The sequence below is a fragment of the Equus przewalskii genome, chromosome 21 (genome assembly GCF_037783145.1).
Source record: "Equus przewalskii isolate Varuska chromosome 21, EquPr2, whole genome shotgun sequence".
Classification (NCBI taxonomy): domain Eukaryota; kingdom Metazoa; phylum Chordata; class Mammalia; order Perissodactyla; family Equidae; genus Equus; species Equus przewalskii.
In genome coordinates, this window is record NC_091851.1 from 34180942 (window position 1) to 34195881 (window position 14940).

Below are 14940 nucleotides of genomic sequence, written 5' to 3' on the forward strand. Positions count from 1 at the left end.
AGCCCTCCCTCGGAGGAGCCCTTGGGACGAGCTGGCCCGGCTGCCTGGCAACGACGCCCTGGTGCCCCCAGCTCACCCTGCGGCATTTTTCCTCGGCAGTAACGAAACCGGGAGAGTGCCCCGAATTTTCACTTTCCTGCCCCTTCGTCCTCTTACCTCTGTGCCGGCGCGATAGAGGCTGCAAGGGCGTCAGGAAGTGTTGTTTCTACAACTGTAGGCGTCGATGCATGGAGCCCTTGGGGAGTTTGGAGTGAGGTGAGAAGCGCCCCGTCTCCCCGCTTTGATCTAGGTGTCCCAGAGCGCGTGGAGAACCCTCAGTGCCCTTAGAAATCATTGAGGTCAGAACTTTTAAACTAGGATCTACCCTGAAATCTGCCTCTAGGACAGTAAAGAGAGAGGCCCAACAGACGTCCTTCCTCAGAAGACGCGCCCTTCGTTCCATGTGATGGGCAGCGCTCTCCCGTGAATGATGGGGACAGTTGGAGGAGGTTATCTCTGGGCTCCTCAACTGTTGCTGAATTTTTCTTATGACAATTTTCAATGGCCATTGCTTCTCTTACAGCTTGTAAGAGTGAATCGCTTTCCTCTTCACATTTAAATTGTCAGGTAAGGGATTATCAGGTTATAATTTTTTAGGATGGCTTGCCTACAATTCCTGATCCCCAGTCCCTGGCTTCTTGGCAGCACATCTCAGTGCTTTCGGGAGGCGAGGCCCTCACAGGATTGAGACCGCAGTGGTCTTGGGACCCAGTCCGCGTCCGCCGCTCAGTGTGCACCCTCCCATGTCTCTGACTCTCTCTTCTCTCCCCAGGTAGAAACCCCTTCTGAACCAACCCCGAGAAGACACTGATAGAGCAGGCTCAGATTGGATAACTGATTTCTGATTCTTCCATGCTCTCCTCATCCCCGTCTTCCTTTTATCCAGAGTTAAATGCTTATTAATATGAAAACCACACAAAGAAATAAAGTGTTATATATTTAAAACTACATGAAAATCCACGACTGCTGGATCTCCCCCCCCCCACCCCCTTTCTCTGTCCTCAGCCTCGAGGGGCATCCTTTAGGATTTGTAAAAAAGGATGGGGTTACTGTTTCACATTTAGTTTTGATCAGTTCCTGCACTTCTGTTTTTCTGATATGTTTCTCGCTTTCAATGTCTCCTGACACTCAGATCCCAGGGGCAATTTTGAGTCATATTTTCTGTGTTGCATCGTCTGAGAGGTGTATGTTGTCCTGCGATAAGGAGGCAAGGCTTTTTGCCACATGGTCTCTGGCCCTGCTGCTGGTGGCCTTTCTGCTTCTTGGAATAGTGTGATCCAGGACTAGATTTGGGACTTTGGGTTGGCAGTGGAGCAGAACGTGCCTTAGTTCTAGGCTACTTTAAGGTCTAAAATCTTAGGCCTTCATAACTCAGGAAAAGGAAGTCTTGTCCACGGCCCAGTTTAGCTACCTTGAGTCTTAGTTTGGGAGCTGAGTCTCTAAGCTACCTACTCGTGAAGCGTTAGCCTTGCACTTTCTCGCTTTCTGCTGTTTGGTTCGGTCTTGCTGAGGGATCACACAGGGCTTTTAGGTCTGGAGAGTAGTCTTCCAAAAATTTATTTTTCCTTGACACATACAGCTTAAACAAATTTTTGAAAAACTATTTATTCCCTAGGATGTTTTCAGGTGACATATAATATTTTTCATCATCATCTACATAATTACAAGTGATAACATTGTAGATGTAGGATGAACATTGTCATTTAAATAAAAATGGGAGCCTCACTCTTTTTAATGTTTCTAATGGAATCTAATTATTATCTTCATTGGATAGTAATTTCTATTAGGAAAAAACATGTTCTTTCTTCTCTGAATTTTCTTCTGCCTCCCCACTTGCTTTCCCTTCATTGCCTGCACAGTTCAAACCAAAACAAATAGGTGAATGGGTTAGTTTGGTTCCTCTGAAAAGCAGATGTCAAGACAAGAGTAGGGAATCAAGGGCTTATTGGGGAAAATGCGTGTGAGGGGTAAAGGGGAGATAGCCAGAGGAGACAAGGAGAACCATCAGACTGTGATGCAGGGCTCCCGTGAAGGAGGAGAGGAGGATGCTCAGAATACAGTATGATTAAGAAAGTGTCAGCCTGGCTGAAAGGGAGTGATTGAATTAAAGTCACCCCTCAGAGCAGTCCCCGTCTCCCAGAATGGGTCAGAGAGGGAAGGATTCCTGGCTAGCTTGTGGGTGATCTCCTCTTCCTTTCCTAGGGCAGGAGCTCAATCAGGTCCTTCCAGTGGGCATCCCAGGAAAGGGAGCCCTGACAAATAGGGACCAAGTCCTCTGTGAGAGCTTCACCTGACAGTACGTCCAGACCACCCGACATTGTCCTTGGACTAACCAGCTCTGTCTGCCGCATTCGCCCTCTCTGTTCCGCTTTGTCTCCCTCCCTTTCTCTCCATCTCCTTTGTTCTCTCTTTCTTCATCTCCTTCCCTCTCTGTATCTATCTGGTCTCTTTTCATTTCTGGTACATTTTAATTTTTATTACTGTATTTTATACATTATAAAATATTACTGTATTTTATTACAGTATTCTGCTATCTCTCTCTCTTTCTCTGTCTGTGTGTCCTTCTGTCTCTGACTCTCATTTTTGTCATAATGGTTTCATGTGTTTGTTTTTATTTTCTCCTCTCTCTGTTTCTGTCATTCTTTGTCTCTGTGTGTCTTTGTCTTTCCTTGGGCCAGAAACACAAGAATGTAAACCCTACATACACATTCCCTCAGGAGCCAGTGACTTCTCATTGCCTACTTATCAGGCGTCCTTAGCACTCTCCCCCGCCCGTCTCTGGATCATGACTGCTCTCCCACAGCCCTCCTTTTGGTTTCTGGGGACTCCTTTCACTTCCTGGGAAGATAGTCTAGAGCCTTTGTCAATTCCACCTACCTTCTTGTCCGTCTCATCTATAACCCCCTGTTGCTGCCAGATCTGTCAGCTGTTGCTGTGCCAGAATGACCAGCAGAGCTCAGAGCAGTGGCAGTGCTGTCCCAGTGCTTGTTGCAGGAAGTCCAGGAATCCTGCAAACGTTCTAAATGTGGGTAAGAGGGTCCTGTCTGCCAGGAAGGGGCGAAGACTGAAACTGAGGACAGGAAGTATCGGGGTGCTGCTGGGGGCTCCCTCTGAATCTGGTTAGGGACAAGGCCCAGCTAGGTCCCTGCTACTGCCAACTTTGTGAATCTTATTGGTCACTTGATCAGTTTGTGGAACCAACAGTCAGCCTGACTGTAGGTCAGCCACCAGTCAGGCCACCAGGGGGCCCACTGGGTTAAAGGAATCCGGTCTTCCTTCATGAGATCCTCAGGCCTCAGTTTGAGGACCAGGGGCAGGGGAGAGGGGTTGGCGTCTATGGAGAGGGTAAGGCTGGGCTGTGGTCCTGGACAGCAGGAGGGTCTCAAGCTCTGGACCTGCTCTCTCCAGTTCAGGTGAAGTCTGAGAAGTGTTCAGTGAAGAAAGGCACTTGTAAGATGCCCAACCCTTCAAACTATTGCAAAAATGATGCTCATGCCGAATGGATAAAGAAGATGTGGTACAAATATACAATGGAATACTACTCAGCTGCAAAACAGAACAAAATCATCCCATTTGCAATAACATGGATGGACCTTGAGGGAATTATGTTAAGTGAAATAAGCCAGCGAGAGAAAGATAATCTGTGTATGACTCCACTCATATGAGGAATTTAAAATTATGGACTAAGAACAGTTTAGTGGATACCAGGGGAAAGGTGGGGTGGGGGGTGGGCACAAAGGGTGAAGTGGTGCACCTACAACATGACTGACAAACATTAATGTACAACTGAAATTTCACAAGATTGTAACCTATCAATAACTCAATAAAAAAAAAGTACCACCAAAACAAACAAACAAACAAACAAACAAAAAACAACAAAAAAAATGATGCTCACGCTGACATAGCCTGAAGTGCTACAAGGGCGGGAGTAGGAAGTGGTGCATTGTCCCTGAGAAAGGTGAGAAGAAGGGCTAGATTCAGATCTATGACCCGCCTGCCATCACCCTCCCCCAGTGTGGCCTAAACCCGCTGGAGCTCTGCCCTCATTGGCAGGGGGCTGCCTCACCTGTGTCCCCCGCAGAACCTCTGCCTTCAACACCATCTCTCGCAGTCCTCCGGGCATAGAACCTCAGAGGATTGCCTGTGGCGGTGCCTCTATACCTGACCTCTCACCTCGCCTCCCTGGGAGGGCGATGGCCTGGAGAAGCTTGGAGAAGCAGCCCTGACACAGAGCTCGTGAGACCAAGGTGTGAATGTCAGCTTTGCCTCTGAGTTGCTTACTGCCTCCTGCAGGTGACAGTACCTATCTGAGACTCAGTGACACTTAGTTTCTTCATTATTAAAATGGTCATAATCATATCCATCAAGGCAGCAGTGGTGCAGGGAATTTGTGCTATGAGGCACTTGTACATTGAGGGCGTATTGCTATGGTTATGCCCCAGCTCGAATGGGTTCTAGTTTGATGCTGAGGTTCAAAGCCAATAGGACCACCAGAATCTAAAGAACTTGAAAGGATCTTGGACTAGTCCCATGTCCAGATTTTACAGATGGGAAACCTAAGGCACTGAGGCAGTAAAAAGCTAGGATTTGAACTCAGCATCCTGACCTTGTAGGCGGTGCTCATTTAACTGTATCACCGCCATTCTCCCTCTCTGCCTGTCCTCAGGAAACGCTGGGAACCAGTGGCCAAGGATGCCTTTGGACCTGGAGGTACCCTGGCTAGTTCTAATACTATAGCTCTGACCTGCCTTTCTCTCTACAGACTGATCCGTGGTGTATGTGGTCTCTGAATTCTCTTTCCCCCTAAGCCTGAAAACTTTGAAAGCTCCCTGATGAAGATGTGGTTTTATCACCAATACCTCCTTTGGGTTCGGAGTTGGGCTTGATTCATCTGTGTATCCCTAGTATCCAGGATAGGGCTTGCACATAATAGACGCTTCAGGAAATGCCTATGGATTAGAAAATGAGCAAATGAACGTGCTGCTTCTTCATACCCAGCTTCATTGGTCTGGTGGTTGGGTAGAGGGAGTGAGTGACAGGACATCTGCATGTGTGGCCTCCCTGAAAAAGCAGGTGGAGGGTAAATGATAAGCAGCAGAGGACTTAGGAATACATTTAACCAAGGGGGTGAAAGATCTGTACACTGAAAACTACAAGACACTGAGGAAGGAGATTGATAAAGACAGAAATAAATGGAAAGATATCTCGTGTTCATGGATTGAAAGAGTTAATATTGTTAAAATGTCCATACCACCTAAGGCCATCTATAGCTTCAATGCAATCTCTATCCAAATTTCAACGGCACTTTTCACAGAAATAGAAAAAACGATTCTAAGATTCATATAAAACCACAAAAGACCCCAAATAGTCAAAGCAATCTTGAGAAAAAACAAAGCTAGAGGTATCACCCTTCCTGACTTCAAACTATCTACAGGACTATAGTAATAAAAACAGTATGTTACCGGCATGAAAGTGGACACGTGGACCAATGGAGCAACAGCCTGGAAATGGACCCTTGCATTGTATGATCAGCTGATGTTTGATAGGGGAGCTGAGAATACTCAGTGGGGAGAGGATAATCTTTCCAATAAATCGTGCTGGGAAAACTGGATATCCACGTGCAAAAGAATGAAGTTGGACCCCGTCTATATCACTCACAAAAATTAGCTTGAAATAGAGCCAGCCCCGATGGGCTAGTGGCTAAAGTTTGGTGTGCTCTGTTTCAGCAATCTGGGCATGGTTGCCCGGGTACAGAACTACACCACTTGTCTGCCAGTAGCCATGCTGTGGCAGCAGCTCACACAGAAGAATGAGAAGGACTTACAACTTGGATATACAACCATGCACTGGGGCTTTGGGGAGGAAAAGAATAAGAGAAGAAGATTGGCAACAGATGTTAGCTCAGAGTGAATATTTCCCAGCAAAAAAAAAAAGTTTCAAATAAATTAAGGACTTAAATGTAAGACTTGAAACCATAAAACTACTAGAAGAAAAGGTAGGGAAAAATCTCTTTGACCTCGGTCTTGGCAATGACTTTTTTGGATACAACACCACAAGCAACAAAAGCAAAAATCAACAAGTGGCACTACCTCAAACTAAAAAGCCCTTGCATGGCAAAATAACAATCAACAAAATGAAATGGCAAACTGTGGGTTGGGAGAAAATATTTGCAAAAGATATATCCAATAAGGGGGTTAATATCCAAAATATATAAAGAATTCATATAACTCAATAGCAAAAAAATTCAAATAGTCCAATGAACAAATGGACAGAGAACTTGAATAGACATTTCCCCAAAGAAGACATACAAATGGCTAACAAGTACATGAAAAAGTGCTCAGCATCACTAATCATCGGAGAAATGCAAATCAAAACCCCAATGAGATATCCTCTCATACCTGTTAGAATGGCTGTCATCAAAAAGACAAGAGGTAACAAATGCTGGCAAGATGTGGGGAAAAGGGAGCCCTCGTGCGCTGTTGGTGGGAACATGAGCTGGTACAGCCACTATGGAAAACAGTATGGAGGTTCTTCAAAAAATTAAAAATAGATCTACCATATGATCCAGCAATCTCAGTTCTGGGTATACATCAGTGGAGATGAAATCACTGTCTCAAAGGCCGTCAGCGCTCCATGTTCATTCCAGCAACATTCACAACACCCAAGACACGGAAACAACCTAAGTGTCCACTGACAGATGGATAGATGAAGAAAATGTGGTACATATTACAATGGAATATTATTCAACTCTAAAAAAGAAGGAAAGCCAGCCCTTTGTGACAACATGGATGGACCTTGTGGGCATTATGCTACGTGAAATAAGTCAGACCAAGAAAAATACTGTATGATCTTACTTATACATGGAATCTAAAATCATCAAACTGATAGGAACAGAGATTAGAACGGTGGTTGCCAGGGGCTGAGGAGTGGGGGCAGTGGGAGATGATCAAAGAGTACAAAGTTTCAGTCCTAAAATGAGGAAGTTCTGGGGATCTGCTGCACAGCACGGTGACTGTAGTTGACAACACTGGATGGTATCCTTGAAAGGTGCTCCGAGAGCAGAGCTGTAATGTTCTCACCATAACAGCAACAACAAAATGATAATTGTGTAAGGTCAAGGATGTGCTAACTAACCTTATTGTGGGAAGCATTTTAGAATATATACCTGTATCAAGTCATCACACCGTACACCTTAAACTTAAAGAATGTTACACATCAATTATATCTCAATAAACTTGGGGGGGGAATGTCAAAATTACATAAAAAGATACAGTCAGAAATCTTTTCTCATCCCGATGCTCTTCACTCCACTTCCACTCAACCCTTACAAGCAATAATTTTATTCATTTCTGGTTTATCCTTCTTATATTTTCATTTGATATATATATGTATTTGCGTTTGTTTCTTATGTGAAGGATAGCTAAACAGAATACAATCGCACATTAAAAAAATAATGCATCATGACCAAATGAGGTTTTTTTTCAGGAATACCAAATGGTTAAATATTAGGAAATCTTTAATATAATTTATTATATAAACATATACATTGTTTTCACATAACAGTATAACTGACAATTGCTCCATCTCAGCTCATAGATACCTTCCCTGTTCTATTTTTTAAAAATAGTGTCGTAATATTCTATTGTGTGGATATATCATAGTTTATTCATCTCATTTCCTTGTCCTGCATAGATAAACAATCTTTTGCTGTTACAATGACATCACAAATTACGTTAGCATGATTGTTGACCTATCGCTTCAGGGTGGATTCCTAGAAGTGAGATTGCTGAAAGGGTAAGTGTATATGTGGTTTTGTTGAACACTGCTAAATGCTCATTCCCAGCGACTCCACTATCCTGGATTCCTACCAGCTATGTCTGAGAAAGACTGTTTCTTCATAGCTTTCTTGATGGAGTTTCCTGTCAAGCTTTCAGATTTTTGCCAGCTTAGGTGGTAGGAAATGGTATCACAGTATAATTTCAATGTGTAGTTTTTTTACATGAGAAGTTGATATTTATTTTTTCCTTTATTTCAAGGGCCATTTAAATTGATTTCCTGTCAATTTTCTGTTCTTATGTTTTACCCACATTCCTCTTGGGGTTTAGATATTTTTCTTCTTCTTCTTCTTCTTTTTTTTTTTGCTGGGGAAGATTCACCCAGAGTTGCTAACATCTGTTGCCAATCCTCCTCTTTTTGCTTGAGGAAGATTGTCACTGAGCTAACATCTGTGCCAATCTTCCTCTATTTTGTATGTATGACACTGCCACAGCATGGCTGACGAGTGGTGTAGGTCCACGTCTGGTATTGAACCTGTGAACCTAGGCCGCTGAAACAAAATGCACCAAACTTTTAACCACCCGGCCACGGGGCCAGCCCCCTGTTCTTGATTTTAAAAGGCTCTTTATATATCAGAGAGATTAGCTTCTTTTTCTATGATGTTAGCTGAGAATATTTTCCCCCGTTTTTCAATTTTGACTTTAAAAAGCTTCTTTTTTTTTTTTTGCCATGCATTAAAGATTATTATGGCTTTCCTAATATCATATATTACAAAGTATGTATTTCCCCATTGACTTGAAATGCCACATTTATCATACATTATTTTTCCATTAGTAGTTGAGTCTATTTTTGAACTTTCCATTTTGTTGCTTTAATTTGTCTGTCTATCATATATACTGTCTATTATCATGTCTATTGTCTGTCTATTCACACACTGCTTTAACTATATGCCCACTAGAGTATATTTTAACATATGGTAAGGCTAGTCCTTTTTGATGTTTTTCTTTTTTTAGGGGTTTCCCAGCTATTCTTCTTGTTTACTTTTCATATGAAGTTTAAAAGCAATTCTCTAAGCCCTGAGGAAAAAAATTATTGGTACTTTTATTGAGATCATGTTAAATTAATTTGAAGAAATTTGACATTTTTATTATGCTATAATCATTCCATCCAAAGACAAGGGATGTCTTCCCACTTAAGTATTGAGTCTCAAAAGTTAACTTTTGAGTCTTTCAGAAATGTTTTAAAATTTTGATAATTTTGTGTGATGTTTATTTCTAGTGTTTAAAGATTTTGTTGCATTGTAAACGGGATGCTCTTGTGCAGTAAATCTTCTAACTTCTTGTCTATACGTAAGGACATCAATGATTTTTGAAAGCTAATGTAGAATTCTCAGTTATTTATTGATTTCATTGTTTATATTAGATTTTGCATGGAATCTTTTGGCTTTCGTTGATACACTATCATGTTATCTGCAGTGATAACTTTATTTCTTTATTTCTAATTTTTATGTGCCTAATTGTTAAAATCCTGTTCAAGACATTGGCCAATTCTTCCAATACAATATGAATAGTAGTGAAGTTAGTGGACATCCTCACCTTCTTCTTAACCTTGATGGAAAGCCTTTGTGTTTCTCCAGTAAGAAGGTATTGGTCAACTTTTTAGTTTACCTAAAAACTAATAAGTGAGTGTTTACTTTTTCGAAGGTTTTTTTTTTAGCATCTATGAGAATGAATCCTATCTTTTTTTCTCTTAGATATATTTATATAATAAATTATATTAAGGATGTCCTAATATTTAACCATCTTATATTCCTGGAAAAAAACCTCATTTGGTCATGATGCATTATTTTTTAATGTGCTATTGCATTCTGTCTACTAATGTTTATTTTGGATTTTTGAACTAATATTCATTAGTGAAATTGATTTGTACTTTTCTCTTTTTACGTAATTTTTACCAATTTTGGGTGTCAGTGTTATACTTACTTCATAAAAAGAACTGGGAAAGTTATTTTTTCTATACTTAGGAGTCATTTAAGTAGTGTTGGAATTAAGTGTCTTTGAAGGCTTGTAGAACCATATGGAATAGTTTTCAACGATCTCTATTTCTTCTATAAAAATTGGTCTGTTTTCACATTCCTATGTCTATTGGGGTAAAATTGGGTAAATGACATTTTTATAGGATATTTATTTCATCTAAAATTTTATATCTATCTGCATAATTCTGTGCAAATAAATTTCTCATGATTTTAGACATTTTTCCTGTTTGATCATTATTGTCCCTTATCATTTCTTATTTTGTGTGTTTCTGTTTTCTTACTTTTTTATTGATCACATTAGCTAGCCATTTATTTATTTTTATGGGTTTTTTTCTGAAGACAGCATTTTATTTATTACTTCTACTATATTTTTGGAGTTTTAAACATATTATTTTCTGCTTTTATCTGTATTAATTTTTTTTTTGTTTCACTTTGGTTTTCTTTTGTGTTTCTTTTAAGCTTTTGAGCTGGATGTTTAATTCATTTATTTGCACTTTCAATTTTTTTGCTACTCATATTTAAAACTATGAATTTCCTTCTGATTACTGCTTAACTCATATCACTTAGATTCTAATATGTAGCATTTTCATTATCAATAGTTTTTAGAAATTCTGCAATTTTAATTTGTTTTTCTTCTTTGATCCAACAGTTGTTTTACCAAGAGTTTCTAAATTTCTAGGAGGAAATTTTTAAAAATTATTTATCCTTACATTGCATTGCTACTAGAGAATACTGTCTGTATTGTTTCTACCTCATGAAACTTATTGAGAATTTCTTCGTGACCTAGTATATGGTAATTATTTATTAACATTCCCTGTGTACTTGAGAAGCAGATATACTTTCTGTTATCGGTGTTCAAAATTCAATGCACATCTATAAAATTACCTTATGAATCGTCTTCTTTGATCTTCTACATCTTTACTGTCTTCGTGTGAGCGTGTTTTTGAGTTTCTATTTTCAGAATGTTTCTACTTACATTTTTGATGGTTTCTGTTTTGTTAAGGTGATTGTGCTATTTCTTGCATGGATATTAGTAACTGATATATCTTCTTTGTTAATTGTTAACTGTGAGCATCATAAATTATCCTTCTTTATGTCAGCTAATTTTTATTCCTAAATTCTACCCTGACGTTTAGGTCACAGTGTCTGCTTTTTTATTGTTTGCATCCATTTGTTCTGTCTTTATCTGTCCCTTTATTTGTAGGCTTTCTAAATAACTTTTTAAAAGATAATGTCTCTTTTATACACTATGGAGTTAGGTTTTGTTTTGTGAGCCAGTCTAAAAATGTGTTTCTAATAGATGAGCTTGATCCATTTACATTTATTGTTGTGACAAATATATTTGATCTTGGCTCTGTTATATTATTTATATTGCATTTGCTGTGTATATTATGTTGTATTGATCATGGCTTCACTCTGTGGGTTATTTTTATGTTTGAGCATACATGGAACCTGTGATGAGAGTGAGTCACAAACTAGGGATTATGATGAATTCAATTCTTGGCACCTGAAGTTTAAAAAATTGAATGTGGATAGAAGAATAGGAATCCACTTCACCAATAGGAGGATCAAACCTCACTATCTATAGAGGGAGACACCAAGGGGAAGCAAGCTACTTCTTCCTACAGAATCTGAAAAGACCCAGGAATTAAGGGAATTTAGAACTGAGTCAGGTTAGTTTCAGGTGCGGAGTCAAATTGGATTCGTTTGATTGTCTGCATAAGGGGCAGTTGATGCTCTAGGCTGTCACCTTCCCTGACCCTTGCTATCATTGCTATGCCTCTAACAACCCTGCAGGAGACAAGAGGAGATCCTAAATTTTAAAAACTGACTTATAATCCAGTTTTCCTATAGTGAAGCTTACCATCTGATGAGCCCTGCCAAGCACACAAAGCTTCCCTTTAAATTCTGGTGCATGCTTCCAAATCATATATCTGACAACGGGTTAATTTCCAAAATATGTAAAGAACTCATACAACTCAACAACAAGAAAATGAACAACCTGATCAAAAAATGGGCAGAGGATATGAACAGACATTTTTCCAAAGAAGATATACAGAAGGCCGACAGGCACATGAAAAGATGCTCAGCATTACTAATTACTAGGGAAATGCAAATCAAAACTACAATGAGATATCACCTCACACCAATCAGAATGGCTGTAATTAACAAGACAAGAAATAACAAGTGTTGGAGAGGATGTGGAGAAAAGGGAACTCTCATATACTGCTGGTGGGAATGCAAACTGGTGCAGCCACTATGGAAAACAGCGTGGAGATTTCTCAAAAAATTAAAAATAGAAACACCATATGACCCAGCTATCCCACTACTGGGTTTTTATCCAAAGAACATGAAATCAATGATTCAAAGAGATTTATGCATCCGTATGTACATCACAGGATTATTCACAAGGGCCAAGATGTGGAAGCAACCCAAGTGTCCATCAACAGATGCCTGGGTAAAGAAGATGTGGTATATGTACATATATATGTATATATATATACACACACACACACAATGGAATACTACTCAGCCCTAAAAGAAGACAAAATCGTGCCATTTGCAACAAGATAGATGGACCTTGAGGGTAACATGCTAAGCAAAGTAAGTCAGACAGAGAAAGACAAATACCATATGATTTCGCTCATATGCGGAAGATAAACACATAGATAAGGAGAACAGATTAGTGGTTATCAGAGGAGAAGGGGGTGGAGGGAGGGCAAAAGGGATAAAGGGGCACATATGCATGGTGACAGATAAAAACTAGACTATTGGTGCTGAGCACGATGCAGTCTATACAGAAACTGAAATATAATAACGTACACCTGAAATTTACACAATCTTATAAGCCAATATCACCTCAATAAAATAAAATAAAATAAAAAATTTTGGGTGCATGCTGTTAAGTAGGGCAGATGCTGAAGTTCACCATACAATCGACAAAACTTCTAACACAAAAGAGATGAAAACATTTTGGGAAAAAAAGGACTCAGAGGAAACAGAGATCATGCAGGGAACCGAGGAGACAAGATGCTGCTGCAACATGAAATAAGACAAGGTGACAGTTTTTTAAAAGGATAGTCAATGAACAAGAAAAATAGATGAAATTAAAAATTCTTAAAAAGAATGGGAAAATAAATATGAGGAGATCATTTCATGACTAGAATCACCAGTTAACGAGGTAGAAATAAGATGGAAAAAATAAGAAACTTAGAGAATCAATCAATAAAAGCAACACCTGGCTAATAAAAGTTTTGGAAAGGGAACCAACAAAATGGTGGAGGTGGAATTATTCAAGAAATAATGCAGTAAAATATCCCAGAATTGAAATGCCTAGCGAGTACTCAGCTCGCGAATGTAAAAAAAGACATCAAAGCTAATCATTGTGAAATGTCAGAACATCAGGGATAAAGAGAAGATTCCGTAAGCTATGAGATACATAGATAGATGAGGGAGAGGGAATCACTCACATCTGAAGAATAAGGAATCAGAGTGGCATTTGATTTCTCAGTACAAACATTGGAAATTAAAATAAAAGCAATACTATCAAAATTTTAAGTAAAATTATTTATAACTCATATTTGTATTCTAAGCCAAAATATCAACCAAGTGTGAAGGTAAAATATAAATGCTTTCGGAAAGACCAAGTCTCAAAATAGTTATTTCCAATGCACCATTCCTCAGAAATCTACTGAAAAATATATGCCATTAAAATGGAGGATGTAACAAAGAAAAAGAGAAACTTGAAATCCAGGAATGATACAAGAAAGGAGCCAAGATAATAATTGCCAGAAGCATGGCCAAAAAAATCCCCTAATGCTGGTTGTGTAGCAGGTCTAGAGAAGCACCAGTCTGGACGGGAGCCCTCCAGGAGGGCTGTCTCACAGAACACAAAATGGACGTGACTGAGGGCTGAATAATGGTGCCTACAGGTGTTCGCATCCTAATCCCCTGACCCTATGAATGTTCCCTTATGTGGCAAAAGGAACTTTGAACATGTGATCAAAGGAACGATATCCATAGGGGGAGATTATCCTGTATTATCTGGATGGACCCTAAATGTAGTCAATTGTATCCTTATAAGAGGGAGGCAGAGGGAGATTTGACAAAAGAAGAGGAAGTAAGAGATGTGGCAACTGAAGTTGGGGAGAAAAATCAATGTGACGTGCGGCCATGAGCCAAGGAATGACAATAGCCTGTGGAGGGTGGAAAAGCCGAGGAAATGGGTTCTCCCCTAGAACGTCCAGAAAGAGCACGGACCTGCCGACGTGTTGATTCCTGCCCAGTGAAACTCATTTTGGACTTCTGGACTGCAGAACTGTAAGAGAATAAATTTGTGCCATTTTAAGCCAATAAATTTGTGCCAATTTGTTACTGCAGTGATAGGAAACAAATACAGTAGACTAACAGTGTGGGCCACATAAAAATGTGGTACAGAGGAATTCACAGAGCTGTTGGAGAGTTATGGAGGCCTTAGCTAGAGTGTTTTTTCTTTAAAAGGGAAGAAAAATGAAATAATGAGGCAATTCAACAAAAATTGGAGGAAAAAATAAAAATCATATGAAGAATGAAATGCAGTCATGGTATATAGCTTGATTCCGCAGTGACAATTTTACTGAGTTGTAATAATGTTTTCCTTGAAAATGAATTTTACCAAAATTGTGATATATTTATATTGGGAGGGTATAGAAGTCTATAAAAAAGTCAAAATCCTTACCAGTAACAGGAAATGGGCAGATGATGTCTAAATTTGAAGAAGTAAAAGTTGGCAGTATATACATATGATGATAAAACGTGAAAGTAAATGCCAGAAAAAAATAGCAAAAAGAGTTGAAAGCTGTTACTTGTGGGGAGCCAGAAAGGCAGAGGGGTGGGGTTGGTGGGTTGGCACACTCAGGAGGTAGGCCTAAATGTACTGCTGGTTTTTTGGTTTTTTGGTGAGGAAGATTGGCCCTGAGCTAACATCTATTGCCAATCCTCTTCTTTTTGCTTGAGGATGGTTGTCGCTAAGCTAACATCTGTGCCCATCTTCCTCCACTTTGTATGTGGGATGCCGCCACCACATGGCTTAAAAAGTGGTGTGTAGGTCC

General features: G+C 39.7%; 1 long non-coding RNA gene across 1 annotated transcript; it reads left to right on the top strand.

The window, feature by feature from the left end:
- The first annotated feature begins 556 nt into the window (after positions 1-556).
- Positions 557-987, top strand: LOC103557213 (uncharacterized). The gene is made up of 2 exons (XR_011530839.1): positions 557-606; positions 812-987. It is a non-coding gene; the product is annotated as an uncharacterized lncRNA (long non-coding RNA).
- The last annotated feature ends 13953 nt before the right edge of the window (positions 988-14940 follow it).